The following is a 16,249-nucleotide window of genomic DNA, read 5'->3' on the forward strand; positions in this document are numbered from 1 at the left end:
TTTTTCTCAGTTTTTTAATTGTGCAAATTCTTAAACTTTGTTGTATTGGATACTATTTTGGATATAGAAACTATTAATGTGTAAGAGGGGCCATAAAATCCTAGTAACACCTATGTGGCACTTATGTAAAAGTGTATACATACACTCTCCATTGGAGATGCACTCAACATCAATTCCAATCATTCCCCAAACTGCTTGGATCGGTGGCCGAGTTTTGCATAAGAGTTGAGACTACAATGCGACCTTGCACGCTTCTCACCATGAGGAGGCCCAAAGTGATTTGTCTTAAATTTTATAATCTAACCCAAAACAAGGTTAGAATTCAAGCTTCGTCAACCTTGGGTCAGGATTGGGCCCAACTGTTTCGGGCATCCAAGCCTATCAAAGCAATCATTTCCCTAAGTTGAACTTGCCTGGAACGTGGAACGTGGAACTGTGGAAGTGTTTAACACTCCAAAGAAAAGGCCATAGGGACAGTATAGCCCAATCCGCTCGAGAAAGCTGTTAGTACTTATCGTACAACACATTTTAACCTCTTAGATCTGCATCAAACTGTTTGTTTGGACTTTGGAGACATCAAACTTGACTTGAGCCTATGTAACCTCAAAGTCATCGTTTGAATTGGCTGTAAGTGTGCCTATACTGAACATCTTGGGATGGTGATCTCGTCCGACAAGTTGAGACAGTGTAACTTAATTTACATTGTTTGGAATCTTGAGCCTGAGGAATGTGCATGGCATGTCCTGCGCTTTAGTGTCTACGAGTTCAAGACTTCAAGGTACATGTTCTTATCTATACAAACTTCCAGGTGTCAATTTGGTCCATTTGTAATATTATAAGTTAATGTTTTTCATAGATTTTCGTGTATTCATGATCGAACTACTACATTTATACTGTCTTTCAGATTTCCTTTGTTCAACGAAAAAGATTGAATTGGTGATTGACTGTATAGTTGAGTTGATCACAAATACTATATTCGACCTTTGCATGTGCAAGTATTTAAAAAGTTATTTATTTGGAAACACGTATGGGCTGAGAGTTTGAGCGATTCCTATAAAAAATAAAAAAGTGTTTGAGCGCTGAAAAAAAGAGGGAAATGTATCTCGAGTCTCTACGTGGCTTTCTTCATGAGTTCATTTTTGCTGCAATGTTTCGGAGGTTTAGTTTGCTTATGGCCGAAATTAGAGACAGCCACGTGACCAATAAAATAAAAGTCTTTTAATGTTATTATATAGAGGGTTTTTTCAATGCGCACGTCTTCCAATAAATTTCAATGTGTATTAATCTCAATCCTACATCTTATTTTTGTTTTAAAATTCAAAATTTAAAACAAACTTGTTAAGTAGAGAAATTGATTTGGAAAAGGAACAAGTACATGAAAATACCAAATTTACCTAAAAATTAATCCAACCTAATAACCACCAAAAATGGAAAGTGGAAAGTGAAATTAAACTTCGCTAGTTCGGAAAAAAAAAAAGGGAAACACTTCGCGCCAATCTGTCACGCACACTCTTTTCGGGACAGCAATTATGATATCTCCACTAAACTATTGAGTTCATCTCTATTGTTTTCTTTTCTCACTATCTTCCAAGAGAAATTCTTTGCATTTCAAACTCTAGATTTGGCAGCTCTCAAATACTCCTTCAGGTTTGGATATTGGTTTCTATAGAGTAGGTGCTGAAATTTATTAGCTTCTTGTTAAATTTCTATAATAATTTACCTTAATAATTTATGATTTTAATATGGGCATAATCTTGTAGTTATTCATTTTATTGCTACTTTCTTTTTACTTGTTTATGTTGCTTAAATTATCGTTACGCATTACTCACCTTCACCTTTTGTCCCTTCATGACACAAAGGTAAATCTTTTAATTGTTTATTTGTGAACCTAAAATGCTATTATCTGTTTTATTTTTTATTTTAAAATGAAATTTTAACTTCAAATTAACATTGCTTCACGTGTATGCTCTTTATTTGTTGTTCATTTTATTTTCTACTTATCGTGCAAGAAGTAATGAATGCATATTTATATTATGATAGTGATCAAGTGATGGTGGATATCTTTAATGAAGATGGAGATTGGGCTACAAATATGTGTAATGACGCATGTCCGTATGAAGAAAGTGATTCTTCAGACACTGAAATAAATGTTGGTGAAGGTTCAACCAATGTGAGTTTGGAAGATAAAAATGAATCAGATGACCATAGTGTTAGTGAAATTGAAGGTTTTGAAGGACAATCAAATGAAGCAGATGCAAGAAGTGAACAAACTAATGAGAATGATTTCAATCTATTCAGTGGAAAGTTGGGAGGGGAAGATCTAGATGAAAATGCAATCATGTTTTCAATGTATTTTAAAACCAGCAACGAGGCATTTGAGTTCTACAATGAGTATGCCAAAGTTGTTGGGTTTAGTGTACGTAAGTGTCACACCCCGAATTTCGACAGAATTCGGAAAAACATTATTTGTCCCCGACTCTTCGATCTCCGAGGTGTGAGGCACTCTCAACTTCAAAAAACCCATAAACAGTTTTAAATATGCGGATAATTAAAAATCCATAAAAATTTCAATTAAACAAATGTCCTCTTCATTACAAAAATTTATAACTAAGATTAGGTTACAAATCTCTTTTCAATAACTCCTTATTTAAAATTACAAATGAAAGTACAAATACATTGTCTAGACTGAAAATCTATATCACCTTAAGGGAAAACAAAACAAATCACGATGAACGCTAACGCTAAAACCACAAGCAACCAACCACTTCTTCAACACTAAACCTGTCAAAACTTATCAACTATGTTCATTGAATGAACACACCCGATAAACAAACATGCAAAAATCGAGTCGGCATTATAAAAATGCTTGGTGTGAGTAGCCCTAAAATACAACATATAATATACATATATATATACAATCCATATGGCGCTTAGTTCCATCGAGAGGCTTAACTTCCAACAACTAGTACAACAACCTTTAAGAATAATAATTAAGGGCGGTAGTTCCCCATCGAGGCGCTTTAACTTCCCACTAACCACACAACAAACTATAATGATAATAAATAAGGCATGTAGTTCCTCCATCGAGGCCTTTTAGGTTCAACTAAACAAATAATCAACCAAGCATATTACCATAATAAGATTATTTCGGACTTTCTTTGCGTGTCCCTAAAATCACGTCGTATCTATGTCTTATCTAGTTTTCCTGGCTACTACAATCGCTACCCAACGCCGAACATGTACATCCACATGCCTCCCCTTACATAATGAACCACTCCGTGCGTAACCACCACGAAATGGATGCGCGACACCGGAAAAATCCTCACACGGAAGCAATTATGTAAGTAATGCCACTATTCGGCATAAAATATTGCGCATCTCGTTCTATTTTGCGAACGGAATAATCAAGCCACTATTCGGCTACGATTGCCCAACACATGGGTCAATCAACATCTCATATATATACAACATCTTATATATCAACATCTTATATATCAAGCCACTATTCGGCTACGATTGCCCAACACATGGGTCAATCAACATCTCATATATATACAACATCTTATATATCAAGCCACTATTCGGCTACGATTGCCCAACACATGAGTCAATCAACATCTCATATATATACAACATCTTATATATCAACATCTTATATATTAAATACGCCCACACATGGCAGATCACGTGAGTTGTGGTAGTCAGGTTCTAGGATTTTCGTTACGTAATTTATTCAGGTGTCATACATTTATGACTCATAAACGTTTCACTATATCACGTGCATGTCAAATACATTATTGCACTAAGCCACAATATTTAGAAATGTCTCGAATATATCTCATAACTATTTTCATTCTTTCACGTGCCAATATATTATTGCACTAAGCCACAATCCCGTAGGCAAATATTCACCAATCATATACTACCTCATAGTAGCATCTCACATATATAATAATGGAGTGTTTATACATTTATTTCTCCCAAACATATTGCATTATATATATATATATCCCAACATATTATATAATGTCACAATATCAACGTCAATTCTTAATTAGATAATGACCACCAAATTTATACAAGCTTCCACAAAGATTTTAGCATTTGATTTGTCCATACAATTTACAACATATAATGCAAAGACAATTAAATTGATCCACAGTCCACAATCAAAGCCCAATATATATAAGCTTTACACACTACTCACATCAAATCTTAATTCGATAATGACAAACAACGTTATATGATGTTCGACAATATTTTATTATTATATTTGTCCATATTCTTAAATCTGTGAAAAACGGGAAAAAGTCAACATTCCAAAGTCAAAGGTTAACGGTCAAAGTCAACAGGTCATGGTCAAAGTCAAACTGTCCTGGTCAAAGTCAACATGTCATGGTCAAAGTCAAAGTCAACAGTCCAAGGTCAGAGTCAAACTATCATTGTCAAAGTCAAACCACTGTTTCGTTCCGTTTGACAGTCCGGTCATAGCCATGGTTCATGGCTAAGGCAAGCAAGGTGCATGGCTCGTGGGCTCATGACCAAGGTAATGGTTCGGACCAACCCACCAAGCCCAAACCTTAACCCTAAGTCTAAACATTTAAAGACCCCAACAGATTTATTTTAAGTCCATGGATGGCCCCAAGCAATATTAGAAACGGGCCCAAAAACTTATACTGAACTGGCCCAAAACACAACTGAGTTCGGCCCGAAAACAAACAAAGAAAACCGTCCCCAAAAATTAACTTAAACCGGGCCCAAACTAAACTTAATATGAAACCGGTCCAAAACAAAAGATTAATCCGCCCAATAACTAACTAGTGTTTAGGCCCAAAAAACTGAAACCGAATCGCCCATTAACAACTAATTAGTTTGGCCCAAATCCGGAATAGAACTCGGCCCACAACTAACACTAAACTGGTCCCAAAACTTAATTAAATTGGGCCCAAACAAAACACCCAAAATCGGGCCCAAAAACCAACTAAGGTTTTGGCCCACCCCAATCAAAATTTGCTAAGGCCCAAGGCCCAACCGAACTTTACTGTTCATCATCTCCAAGCTTTCTCTCCTCCACCAGCCACCAAAATCGACCACCCCACCTTCTACACGACCACCCAATTCAAACACACGGTTTTGATCCTCATAGAAACCCCTATATCTTTAACAAAACCAAAAAACTCAAATTCTTAAATTCAACATATCGACCAAAACTAGATCTGAGACCGTCCGCCATTAACAGAGCTTCGACAGCTCTTATTCAACCGCCCTCACCCACTCAAACACCACTAACCAACATCACCACATCACCACATAACCCCACAACCAATCAAACCAAAAAAAACAGCCCAACCACCGGTTCGGCCACCGCCATTAACGCCTCCAAGCTTCACTGCCCCCACTCGACCCTCATCAGTCCACAACCAAACACCAACAACAAATACAGAAAGTTCAACAAGCCAAAGAAAGATTTCGATCTTGTTTTTGACGCTTATTGATGCTCTGTCGAAGCTTCGACAGTTTACCCAATTTTAACAAAATTCGACAGTTTAAATGCAAATCCGAAATTTAATAAAATTTAATAAAACAAATGGCACGAAGTCCAACACAACAGTATAATGAACAGTATTAATAGGCCGAAACCTTAGTCCAGTATAATCTCGATACGGAAAAACCATAAATCCGGTGAAATAACAAAATAGCTACTCACTTGTATCCACAGCTCCTGCAAATTTCTCTGAGTCCGAGTCGTCGCGCTCCAACGCTCCAGCAAACGAGCTTCAAGCTCTGCCTCCATTTTTCATTATTTTTATTCTCCATGAACCCTATTTTCTAGAACAATGTGTTTATATACTTGGGTCCGAAACCCAAGCCCAACACAGACTCGGGCCCAAAAATCAGGCCCACATGTCCAAATCCAATCCAGCTGATTTTTAAATAAATAATTTAATTAATTAATAAATAGAAAAATACATATTTTAAATACGGGCATTACAGTAAGGGTGTCTACCGATTTCATAAATATATCTCGGTTAAAAGAAATTTTGTGTGCTCGTGCTAAGGTGAGACAGAGGCGAAATATTTGAATATGGAACACAAAAAGAAACAACGTGAGTTGTCTAGATACAAGTGTCTTGCGATTTTTGAAGTGATTTTTTATTTTAAATGCAATATGTGGGTTGTTAATAAGTTTGTTGCTGAACACACTCATCCACTTGTGCCTTATTCTAGTTCGATATTTGGTTGCTCACATAGAAAGGTAGGCAGTGAAGATGCGGCTTTGGCAAAGAGTCTAATTGATGTGGGCATTAGACAATGTCAAGTGATGGATTTCCTTGTTTATAGGGTTGGCCAGTTTTGTAAAGTTGGTTACATAAGAAAGGATTTGTATAATTATATAACCAGGATGAGGAAAATTTATTATATGAATGGAGATGCTAGCACACTTGTTTCCTGCATGAAAAACAAGTCGAAGATTGATTCAGAATTTTACTACTCATACGAGTTGAATGAACTTAGCCAATTGGTCAAATTGTTCTGGGCAGATTCGACATCTTGTGCAGATTACAGTTGTTTTGGTGATGTGTTATTGTTTGATTCAATATACCGGACAAATCAATACAAAATGCCAATTTTTGTATTTGTTGGAGTGAACAATCATAGACAAACTATTGTATTTGGTTTTGCAGTTATGACTAGTGAGTCAGAGTAGTTTTATAGTTGGGCGTTAGAGCGTTTTCTTAGAGCGATGGGCGGTAAGGCACCTAAGTCGGTCATAACAGATAGTGATCATGCAATTCGCAAGGTTATTAAAGCTACCTTAATTACCTAGTGCTAGACATCGCTTATGTGCTTGACATGTTCTGAAAAATTGTATTGACAATGTCCGTGTCTCTGGGTTTCAAAGGGACTTTTGTTCACTCATGTTTATGAAATATTCAAAAGAAGAGTTTGACCAAATGTGGGAACATTTGTTAGAAGCACACCAGCTCCATGACCATGAGTGGGTGAAGAAGATATACAAAAAAAAGATGAGGTGGGCAGAGGCATATCTTCGAGGTGCATTCTTTGGTGGTTGTAGAACCAACCAACGTTGTGAAAACATGAACTTTGTTATACGACTTCATGTAAATCCTGGTTTAAAAATGGTTGAGCTCTATGGAAAAATGGAGCTAGCACTTGAGAAGATCTGGCACCGTGAGCACGAAGAAGAAGTTATTACTCTGACAACCAAGCTGGTAATTGTCACCCACCTGACTGAGTATGAAAATCAGGCGAACTCCATCTATACACGGGCGGCGTTTAATGTGCTTAAGATGCAATTGAAGCAAGAGGCATTGTACATTGTTGATTTAATGAAGGATCATCAAGGTGACAATATTTGTTACTACACTTTGTGTCGTCATTTGTATAGGCACTGCAAGTCTATTCTGGAATACAATGTTGCTGATCAAAAGGCTAAGTGTTCTTGTGGTCTATTTGAGTCATTTGGCTTTCCATGCCTACACATAATTTCCGTCTTAAAAAATGAAGACGTCGCTGAAATACCCTATAGTTGCATTTTATTGAGGTGGATGCGACATGTGAAAACGGTTATTCCTACTATTATTTCGGTTAATGTTCATAATGAAGCAACTTATGCTATTTGTTACAGTGAGCTTATGGGGATTTGCAAGAATATTTGTTTGAAGGCCTCCAAAACTGAAGAAGCTAGTGAAGAGTTCAAAGATTTCCTACATTCTTATCTTATGTCAAAAGAGATCCCATCAATTGCTGAAGAAAATCCTCAAGTTCTTGTTGAGGAGTCATCAGATACTCATGGAGATGCAGCCCACTTAGAATTGATTCGTGATCCACCCCAAGTAGCACCTAAGGGTCGACCAAAAAGACTTAAAGGACACAATGAGACAAGGAAGAAAAGTTGTGGCGAATGTGGTGTTTTTGGGCATACAAAATCCACGCGCTCAGAATTACATCGAGAAATTGGGGGTAACTAGTTATGTTCACCACTTTAGTTTTTCCAATACAAGTATCTATATTTTTGAAGAACTATAATTTTTAAACATGTTGTGTTGTTAGTACTTCTATTTTTTTAATAACTATAATGCTATATGTGTGTAATAGGTCTAAGTACAAACTCAAAACGTGTGAGGAAATGTGCTCGATCAGCCGATTTGAGCGAAGAAGAGGAGATACATTCTACGAGTGGTAGATATTGCCTTTTGCTCAATTTTGGCTTCCAAAGCTCAATATAATTCTCAATTTTTGTTCTAATATAGGTGAACATGTGGTTTTGTTGCTACGGAGAATTCTGATAAAAGGAAAGGAAGATCTCGAATCAGCAGGTGTGGAAATTGCAGTGAAACAGGGAATACGAAGACTACATGTACATGGCCTAAACCTCAATCACAAGGTAGGTACTATATCAAGTGGTATATAGAAGGAACATGCACTAAGGTGGTTAAAGCATATTGAGTAGTTATATTCATTTTCTTTACCCTCTTTTACTGTTAATGTCACACCCCGAATTTTGACAGAATTCGGAAAAACAATATTTGTTCTCGACTCTTGGATTTTCGAGGTGTGATGCACTCTCAACTCCCAAAAACCCATAATCAGTTTAAATATGTGGATAATTAAAAATCAATAAAAAATTTCGAATAACCAAAAGTCATCTTCATTACAAAAATTCACAAATATGATTAGGTTACAAATCTCTTTTCAATAACTCTTTAATTAAAATTACAAATGAAAATACAAAAACATTGTCTCAACTGAAAATCTATTTCACCTTAGGGGAAAACAAAACATATCCTGAAATGCAACACTAACACAAACCACAAACATCAACCAACCTTCTTCAACACTAAAGCTGTCAAGACTTATCAACTATGTTCATTTAATGAACACACCCGATAAGCAAACATGCAAATCGGGTCAGCATTATAATTAAACAATGCTGGTGTGAGTAGCCCTAAAATACAAATATACTTATACAAATATATACACAATCCATAAGGCAGTTAGTTCCTCCACCAAGGTGCCTTAACTTCCAACGATTAATACAACATCTTTAAGTACAATAATTTAGGCAGGTAGTTCCTCCACTGAAGCGCCTTAACTTCCCACTAACCACACAACAAACTATACGCATAATAAATAAGGCATGTAGTTCCTCTATTGAGGCGCCTTAGCTTCCCAACCATAATACAAAGGCATTTAGTTTCTCCACCTAGGCGTTTAGGTTCTAACTAAACTAAAAACCAGCCAATCATATTCTATATTTACCGCATTTCATGCTCAATTACAGAGTGGGTCGTCTTTGCACAAGTAATTAGTTTGACCCACCCTTCTACAAAACTATATACAATCATATATTTAAAGATATATCATTAACCAACATATTACCATAATTATATTATTTAAGGCTTTCTTTGCGTGTCCCTAAAATCACATCGTATCTATGTCTTACCTAGTTTCCCTGGCTACCACAATCGCTACCCAACGCCGAACATGTACATCCACATGCCTCCCCTCACATAATGAACCACTCCGTACGTAGCTATCCTAAGCGGATATCGCATACCAGGTAACCCTCACACGAAAGCCATTATGTGAGTACTGCCACTATTCGACATAAAAATATCGCGCGTCTCATTCAAATTTTGCGAACGAAATAATCAAGACACTATTCGGCTACGCCAGAAGGGCCATTCAGATTCACTGAAACGCCAGAAAGGCCAATCAAATTTCTTACGCTAGAAGGGCCATTCAGATTCACTGAAACGCCAGAAGGGCCAATTATATCGCATACGCCCATCACAAGGGCTAAATCACATAAGTTGTGGTAACTAGGTTCTAGGATTTTCGTTACGTAATTTATTCAGGTGTCATATATTCATGTCTCATAATAATTCTTGTTCTATCTCATGCCAATATACTTAATTTGTACTAAAGCTCAACGTTTCTCGTTATAATAAAATCCACATTATCACGTGCCAATACTATTCATTGCACGATATCCAAGTATCTCTATATCAAATCTCAAAACTTATTATTTCACGTGCCAATCATATATTACACTACACCATATGGAATATCTCAAACCTTCATAAATAATACAATTCATTTAAGTAGCAACTCATAATAGTAATTAATCATATAATGTATTCGTTCAATATAGTTATGTGAACTCAATTCACCATCAAAGGCACGTATTATTTCCATTTATGCACAATATAAATAGTATATAAATAATCAAAATATATGTCCATTCTACCACATAACGTCACAATAACGTCACAATACCTCCAAATGTACCGCATAACATTTTTATAGCGGTCTAGGAATATTATGTATCATAACATTTCAATCTCGTCACATGTAAAAATACACAACATCAACGTCAAATCTTTCTTAGATAATGGCTGACCAATTATACAGGCTTTCGCAATATTCTATCATTGGACTTGTCCATACAATTTACAATATAAAACGTAGCACAATTCCAAAGTCAAAAGTCCACAATCAAATCCCAAAACCAAAACCCGAAAGTCTAGACATTTAAAGACCCAATTGGACCCATTTTTAAGTTATATGGACCGGTCCAAACAAAAATAGAACTGGCCCAAACAAAAGAAATGAAACTGGCCTAAAAACTTAAACTGAACTGGCCCAAAACTAAATAATAAAATCTGGCCCAACAACTAATATAGAAACCGGCCCAAAACAAAATTAGATTTTTGGCCCAAAGCCCAACCGAAATAGACTTGCACTGGTGAGATGGGGAGCACTGGATCTCTCTCTTTGTCATCTCCTTCCCAAATACCAAGCCAGTTTAGTTTCCGCCACCACAAACCTCCACACACCACCCTACACAAACCCACCGAAATTGGTGAGGGTGAAAAATCCCACAACATTAATGTCACACCCCGAATTTCGACAGAATTCGGAAAAACATTATTTGTCCCAAACTCTTCGATCTCCGAGGTGTGACGCACTCTCAACTTCCAAAAACCCATAAACAGTTTTAAATATGCGGATAATTAAAACCAATAAAAATTTTAACTTAAATAACAGTCATCTTCATTACAAAAATTTACAAATAAGATTAGGTTACAAATCTCTTTTCAATAACTCTTTAATTAAAATTACAAATGAAAATACGTAAAACATCGTCAAGACTGAAAATCCATATCACCTCAAGGGAAACAAAAACACAACACGAGATCTGCAATGCTAACGTAAACCACAAGAAAGAACCAATCTTCTTCATCACTAAACCTGTTAAGACTTATCAACTATGTTCATTTAATGAACACACCCGATAAGCAAACATCTAAATCGGTCAACATTATAAAAATGCTTTGGTGTGAGTAGCTCTAAAACAACATATACTTATACAAATATATACATAATCCATACGGGCAGTTAGTTCCTCCACCGAGTAGTAACTTCCCACTAACCACACAACAACCTATAATGCGTAATAAATAAGGCATTTAGTTCCTCCACGAGGCTTTAGATATAACTAAACTACTAACCACCAAACATATACAATCATCTATCTAGAGATATATTATTTACCAACATATTACCATAATTATATTAGTTTAGACTTTCTTTGTGTGTCCCTAAAATCACGTCATATCTATGTCTTACCTAGTTTCCCAGGCTACCACAATCGCTACCCGCCCGAACATGTACATCCACATGCCTCCCGCACATAATGAACCAACCACTCCGTGCGTAACCACCACGGAAATGGATGCCGCGACACCGGTAAATCTTCACACGGAAGCAATTATGTAAGTAATGCCACTATTCGGCATAAAATATTATGCATCATCGTTCTATTTTGCGAACGAATAATCAAGCCACTATTCGCTACGCCAGAGGCCATTCAAATTAATCGAAGCGCCCGTAAGGGCACCGAAGGCCATTCATTCAGATTAACTGAACGCCCGGAAGGGCCAATCACATGAGTTGTGATAGTCGGGTTCTAGGATTTTTCGTTCGTAATTTATTCAAGTGTCATACATTAATGACTCATAATAAATCCACTATATCACGTCGCGTGTCAATTACCTTATTGCACTAAAGCCATAATATTTAGAAATATCTCAATTATATCTCATAACCACTTTCATTTCGCTTTCACGTGCCAATATATTATTACACTACACCACACCCCCCGGGCATATTCACCAATACTATGCTATCTCATAAGTAGCATCTCACATATATAATAATGGAGTATTTATACATTTATGTCTCTAAAACTATTCCATTTAATATATATATCCCAACATATATATGCTTTACACACTACTCACGTCAAATCTTAATTAGATAATGACAACTAGATTTATATCAGCTTCCACAGCATTTCCACATTTAATTTGTCCATACCATTTACAACATAAAATATAGCACAATTATACAGTCTACAATCCACAATCAAAGCCCAATATATATATATATATTTTACACACTACTCACGTCAAATCATAATTATATAATGAATATAAACAAACGTGTGAAAAACTAGAAAAGTCAACGTTTCCTAGTCAACGGTCAAAGTCAAAGTCAACCGTCGATGGTCAAAGTCCTGTCAAAGTCAACCGTGTCCCGGTCAAAGTCAAACCGTCCGGTCAAAGTCAACATGTCCTAGTCAAAGTCAACGTGTCCTAGTGAAAGGTCAACACATCATGGTCAAGGTCAAACTCAACATGTCATAGTCAAAGTCAAAGTCAACATGTCCCGGTCAAAGTCAAACCGTCCCGTCAAGTCAACATGTCCCGGTCAAAGTCAATTCATCATTGTCAAAGTCAAACCGCCGTTTCGGTGTTCGACGGGTTCGAGGTCATAGGCATTTCGTTCATGGCTAAGGTCAGAAGTCGTATGGCTCGTGGGCTCATGACCAAGGTCATAGTCCGGATCCAACTGGCCAAGCCCAAACCTTAGAACCCGAAAGTTTAAACATTTAGAGATCCACTTAGATCTATTTTAAGTCCTATGGACTGGCCCCAAGCAATATTAGAAACTGGCCCAAAATAGTTAAGTGATCGGGCCCAAAGGAAACTAATTAAACTGGTCCAACACACAAATGGTTCGGCCCATCAATTTTAACTGAACTGGTCCACAAATTAAAACCAAACCGGGCCCAATCAAAACTTAATTAAACTGATCAAAAAATTACAAAACAAATAGAAAAAAAACCCAACCACTTAAATTAGATTTCGGCCCACAATCCTCTAACTAACTAAGGCCCAAACCGAAACCCAAAGGTTTTGGCCCAAGGCCCAAAGCCCAAATCGTCAATCATCTTCTTCCCCCCCGATTCTCCTCCACCACCACCAAAATCGACCGGCCACCACCTCCACTCGACCACCCATTTTGACCCCGCGGTTTCCCTCCTCATCACCAACCAAACAACATTGATACACACCAAAACAAGATTCATTACCTCGATTCCCTTTCCTCAAATCTAGATCTATAAACTGTCGACCTCCATTAAAGCTTGTTTCAAGCTTCCAACAACCACCATTTACCTCCTAACATTCACACCTACATCAACAACCCACCAAATCGCCGAAAAACAATTAACACATTATTACTGGAGTGTTTAGGGCGAGCCGCCATTAATGGAGCTCCGAGCTTCAACAGCCTAGTAAACCGACCATCGCGCCCCATCACCAACAATACTTAACCCAACCAATTGAACGTCACTACAACCACCATTGTTCAACACAAAATAGACAGGCGACGCCATAAAAACTGGTTCTCACCTTCGACAGCCTCCACAAAATTCAAACCCGACCTCACCCATCATCTACCAATAACAATCAATAGCATAGCTAACAAACACACCACATATTAAACACAATACAAGTTTAAAACCGTATATAGCGCCATTGACGTCTGTCGAAGCTTCGACAGCCCGACATCAACCAGCGAAAATTTACTATATAACCAGTGTGGAATAATCTACAACAGTTCCAACAGTTTAATACAAATCCGAAATTTAACAAAATTTAATAAAACAAATGGCACGAAGTCCAACACAACGGATAATGAACAATATCAATACACAGAAAACCATAAGTTCGGTGAAATAGCAAAATAGCTACTCACCTGTATGAACAGCTCCTACGAATTTCTCCGAGTCCGAGCCGTCGCGCTCCACCCTCCAGAAATCCAGCTTTCATCTCTGCCTCCATTTTTAATATTTTATTATTCTCTTAACCCTATTTTCTAGAAAAAAGTGTTTATATACTTGGGTCCGAAACCCAAGCCCAACACAGACTCGGGCCCAAAACCAGGCCCACGTATCCCGAGTCCAATCCGACGAATTTTGAAAATAAATAAATAAATAATTAATAAATAGAAAAATAAGTATTTAAAAATACGGGCGTTACAATTAATTAACAAAGAAACTTCCAATTTCCAGTTTCGAAATCACTCCCCAAATTATGGATCCGACCGCCATTAACGGTTTCTTCGAGCTTTGACAGCCCCTTTCCAGCACCTATTCAAACAACAATAACCAAACCTCAACCCCTATCTACCCCCAATTTCCAATCAACACAAAAACAATAATAACAGTTCACATTCATTTTACTGGCGATTTCTCTGAGTCTCCATTAACACCCTTTCAAGCTCTAATAGTCCCCCGACATCACCCAAACATCAAACCAACAATCCATAATCAATACAACAATAGGAATTTAAAACCACAACAAAAAAAAGAGTAAAACTATGAGGGACGATTTCTGTCTCCTGGGCTTGCGCCACCATTAACGGGCCCAATCAAGCTTCTTCAAAAGTTCAATTTCAATTTCTGATATTCAACAGAGTTTAATTTAATAATACGACACGACGCCGAAAATAACAAGAGAATGAGCAGTAACAATGGACGGAAACATTGGACAGACAAATATGTATGTATACACGTAAAGCTAAACTATAGGTTCGATGAAAAATAGCAAAATAATTACTCACCTGTATCGCGAAAACGTATCTAGAATATGAAAGAAAACCGATTCCGCGCCAGCTAGAATACGCATGATCCGTGCTCCGTTCTTCTTTGTTTTAACTTGTCTAGTTCTAATGAAAAATTAGTTTTTTTCTTAAAAACATCCATTTTTTATAAACCATCCCATTCTAAAGAATTCTACCATATTTTACTTTAAGAAACTTTCCTTATTTTCTCCCATAAATTTCGGAATTATTCTCTCATTGTTTCCTTATTAATACAATCTCTACACAATATTTTAAAACTTAAAAACTTTCCTATTAAATCCTTTTCAAACCAAACAAACTATTTTTCCTCTTTTTTTCCAAAAAGTCAAGCATACATATTCACTCCACTTAACTTAAAACTTAGTCAATATTATATTACTATTATTATTATTATTTTGTAAAATAATTAATTTTAGACATTTAATAAAATGTGGGTGTTACAGTTAATTTCTTTATTTATCATTCATCCATAATTCACCATATACCACCTTTATCTCAATATATACCACCTGTTTGCAGGGTAAACTTCTCGATAGGCAATTGCTTATATCTGCATTTTAGTACATATATAATTATACTTATTTATTCAATACATAAAATAGTTAATAACTTAGTATATAATACTACTGTTTGTGAGATTTTTCATCTGGGTACAGATCTATTTTATGACTCATTTCTTGTACTTGCACTGTTTCTTGATTATAATATTGATATGATTGGCTATTGGTTGAAGGTTACCATGGATGTCTGAAAATACTTGTGTGTGTGTGTGTGTGTGTGTGTGAGATATATCTGATCTTGGGGTGTCATGCAGGAACCATGAGAAAGAACATACAAGGACATCAAATCTAAGGTAAGTCTGCGGTATAAGGATCTAAGTCAGTTGAGCACTCTCCTTCAAAAAAGAAAACTCATCGACGAAGAGTGATGATCCTTCTTTTTTTTCCAACTGATGAGTTTGCTACACCCATATGTCACACACATCCTCTAGAGGTAAATAAAAGTATAGCGCTATGACATTAAATGATAGATGCGCTTTTGTAAATGTAGATCTACGGTAGTCTGTATCTGGTTTTAGTCGATTGTAGTAGCATCCTCTATACCATCTTTTTGTGTTTAATAATGGGATTAGCGTGAGTCTATGCCATTCGTGATTATAGGCAATGTCATTCGCTAGGTATCCCTTATGTTTAGTAATGGGATTGCTATTCTCTTCATAGATGTTAGA

This window comes from Coptis chinensis, chromosome 3 (genome assembly GCF_015680905.1).
Source record: "Coptis chinensis isolate HL-2020 chromosome 3, ASM1568090v1, whole genome shotgun sequence".
In the NCBI taxonomy this organism is placed as follows: Eukaryota; Viridiplantae; Streptophyta; class Magnoliopsida; order Ranunculales; family Ranunculaceae; genus Coptis; species Coptis chinensis.